Here is a 4,138-nt window from a genome sequence, read left to right on the forward strand (position 1 = left end):
CAGGACAGCTGCAGCTTGGGTGCAGTGCACCCCCCAGCCTGAAGGACAGCCTGACATTCAGCATCCCATATATCCCCTCTGCTTTTGTGGCTTGCAGCAGTGAGGGACTGTGTGACTTGCTAGCAGACACTGACATCCTGCAGAGGAGTGATGGGCTACCTGGCAGCTGCTCTGGGTTAGATGTGTGGGCTGACCTGTACGTACCACTAAGTGGGAGCCAAGCTTTCCTCCCTTGCTGTCCTCCCAGGCTTACATAAAGCCTGTGAAGATTGGAATTAGTAACAGCTTAGGCCTGTATGCAAAATAAAATGTGGTGTCAGATATTTTGTTTGTTTGTTTGTTTTGATGCTGGTGCCTAGAAAATGAGGACTATGCACTTAACAATCACTCATGCAAAGCCTGTCCTAGCAGACTGAGGCAGCACAAGGCTGTGCTTGTGGTAGGGTAGAACCCAGATCCCCATGCTCCCACTGCTCTAGATTAATTGTCAAACCATTCATGCTGCTGATATCCATTTTCTGCCTTCTGTGAGAAATGAGGTAAGGCCCCACAGGTAACAACCTCATTTTCTGTACACTTCTAATTCACACTCAGTACAGATCCTCTCAGTGCGCTGTTAAGAGAGAATCCTGTTGAACAAATTATGGGCATTCTTTTTATGAAAGAGCCTGTCAGATTACATAAAACATTTCTTATAATGCATATAATACATGCATCACCCTAGTCAAGCAACTAACTGGCTTAGTATGGAGTATCTGTGTGAAGAATCTCCTGTATTATACAGAAGTTTAGACTGATGTTTTCTCCTAGTCTTGAACTCTACAGTATTTTATAACCAAGCCAGTAAGCACCCCCCCCTTTTTTTTTTGACATTGTTCTTCAAAATTCATACTCTAATTTAAAAAAAAAAAAGTGCTTTTTTTTGCCTTTTTTTTTTTTCCCTGAGTTTTACAACTTGTCAGTGACTCGGAGACCCAGAACTTCCCTACTTGAAATGCTACAGTAAATGATACAGTAGCAGGATGTATAACATGAATAACTTCCTGTTACTATTATTGTACTCTACTACTGGAGTGGGTTTTTTTTGAACTCTTCTGTTCTTTTCCCTGTTCTCTGCTTCATTCCACCCTATTCCCTATGATTTAGCACCTATCCTGTGCCATCTGGCATCCCAAACCCCCCAGTGACAGCAACACTGAAAGGACCAGAGTGTACACAAGTAGTCAAGGCACTGACTACTAAATTGATATAGTATAACACAGTGCTATGAGGTCTCAGTCTCCGAAATCAGAGGGTTGGGGCAAACTAGGACATTTGCTTGACTTGTCTTTAAGTGCTCTTTATGCAGTTACAAACAGTCGATACCATTTTCCCAAGCACTGGAGCACCTTCACACTAGGTGGAGCTGACCTGTCCATATTCAACACCATTAGCTCCTGCCACCCACTGTAGGCTTAGGTGTAATCAGGTGCTGGGCCCAGCATTCACAGCGAGGTATGTTTTGAGCTGAAAATTGTGGGAATTATATGAAATGATGTCTATGTTTTGGCCTAGCTGATTAATTATGGAAGGACATTTTGTGCATAGGGGTTGCTGTGTGTTAGTGCAGGTTACAGTGTTCATTACAACTTACAGACAATCAGGTTTGCTGAGGAGCAGGCACCAAACACTAAGCTTACATGAGGTGTTTTGTTGCCCTTAGGCCACATAATATAATGTAGGGCTGTTGGCAAGACCCTCGGCTGTACTTCAGCAGAGGCAGGCATGCAGGAACACACAGAAACTGGTCAGCCAGCAATGCAATGCTTGGATGCAGTGTCAGGGGAGCAGATGGAAACTGCTAGAGTGTGAACTGCTGTCCTGCTGATGTGAGCTGGTGTGTTTGAGCTGTGGTGAAAAGGTTGCAGTGATGTAAACCCACAAAAGCATGACTAAGTTAGATGAACCTGTCCTAGAGCTATGGATACGTCAGTCTTTTGGGCACCTTTCGACTTACAAAACTGCTTGGAGTGCTGTCAGATGTGCTTGTGCAACCTGCAGCACTCCAAATATCAAACACAGATATTACCACTTGCATGTGTAGTGGCTGTAGGACTACAGATTTTCTACTAGGACTGCTCTATTTCTATGTGGACTTTTCACTGTAGGACTGAAGATCAACTGCTGCTCAGATAACAAACACTGAACCTCATTTACAGGGAGTACTCTGAGTGGAGTGGAGGTGAACTCTGCACTGATCTACTTGGACAGTACTTCCAAACTTTGCAAAATAATTCAACAAGAATTTGTGGGTAAGTGTGAGGAAATCCTCACCTTTAAATATTTCATAGATAAAAGATGTATAACAAACTGGTTGCATAATTTGCCCCAGTTCATGACTGAGGCTTATGAAAAACCTTTCACGTTACAACAGGAGTCAGAACAAAGTGTATCCTTGACCTGCAGGCAAGGCTGAGGCAGGGCTCTGCCTCCTGTCCGTGCAGCAGGCATTGGCTGTGGCCAGGGGCAGGAGCCGGCAGGCCTGCCTGCGCTGAGGCCCCCCCCCCCCCCCCCCCCAGCACTTGGCAAACTGTTTGGAAGCTGGAAAAAAGATCAGGCCACAGCCAAGTCCAAGGGTCAGGCAGATAGCGCGGCTCACGGGCTGTGCTGCGCGCCACTTGATCAGCACAGCGCCTTGCAGGATAACAAAAAATGTTTTTATAAATATATTAATGGCAAGAGGAGGGCCAAAGAGAATCTCTGTGATTTACTGGACACAGTGGGGAACATCACCACTGAGGATAAGGAAAAGGCTGAGGTTCTTAATGCCTTCTTTGCATCTGTCTTTACCAGCCAGACCACTTATCCTCGGGGTACTCAGCCTCCCGACCTGCAAGTCTGGGACAGGGAGCAGAAGAACCTCCCCACAGTTCAGGTGGAAACAGTTGAGACCTGCTGCTCCACCTGGACTGTCACAAGTCCATGAGGCCAGATAGGATCCATCAGAGGGTGCTGAGGGAGTTTGCTGAGGGACGTGATTGCTGGGCCGCTCTCCATCATCTATTAGCGGTCATGGTGGAGGCTTGCTAACGTGACGCCTGTCTATAAGAAGGGTCATAAGGAGGACCCAGGGAACTACAGGCCTGTCAGCCTGACCTCGGTGCCAGGAAGGGTGATGGAACAGGTCATCTTCAATGCAGTCATGCAATGTATGCAGAACCACCAGGGAATCAGGCCCAGCCAGCATGGGTTCATGAAAGGCAAATCCTGCCTGACCAACCTCATCTCTTTCCATGACCAGGTGACCCGCCTGGTGGATGAGGGAAAGGCTGTTGACGTAGTCTGCCTAGACTTCAGCAAGGCCTTTGACACACTCTTCCATAGTATTCTCCTGGAGAAGCTGGCAGCCCATGGCTTGGACAGGTACACTCTGTGCTGGGTTAAAAACTCGCTTGATGGCCAGGCCCAGAGTGTGGTGGTGAACAGAGTGACATCCAGCTGGTCACCAGTGGTGTTCCCCAGGGGTTGGTGTTGGGTGAGGCCCATCCTCTTTAATATCTTTATTGATGACTTGGATGAGGGAATTGAGTGCACCCTCACTACGACTGCAGATGACACCAAGTTGGGGAAAGTGTTGATCTGCCAGAAGGTAGGAAGGCCCTGCAGAGGGACCCGGACAGGGTGGGCAGAGGCCAATGGGATGAGGTTCAACATGGCTCAGTGTCAGGTCTTGCACTTGGGGCACAACAACCCCATGTAGTGCTCCAGGTTGGGGCAGAGTGGCTCAAAAGCTGTGCAGAGGTAAAGTATGTTGGGGTGCTGATTGATGCTCGCCTCAACATGAGCCAGCAGTGTGCCCAGGTGGCCAGGAGGGCCAGCAACATCCTGGTTTGTATCAGGAATAGTGCAGCCAGCAGGGCCAGGGAGGTGTCTGTGTGGGGAACGCCCCAGGCCAGCAGGCCGGGGAGCACAGCCCGCTCTGCGCCCACAGCGGCTCCGCGGCCAGCTCTGCTTTGGGGCCTGGGGCCTGCTCCGGGCCGGCGGCGCTCCAAGGCCGGTCCTGGCGATGGCTGGTGGCCGGGCCGGGCCGCTCCAACTACCGGCGGGCATCGGGTCTGGGGGGGTCGCCACTGCCCCGGGGGCACGCAGAGCCCCCCCG

This window comes from Anser brachyrhynchus (assembly GCF_964034855.1).
Source record: "Anser brachyrhynchus genome assembly, chromosome: 16".
Classification (NCBI taxonomy): Eukaryota; Metazoa; Chordata; class Aves; order Anseriformes; family Anatidae; genus Anser; species Anser brachyrhynchus.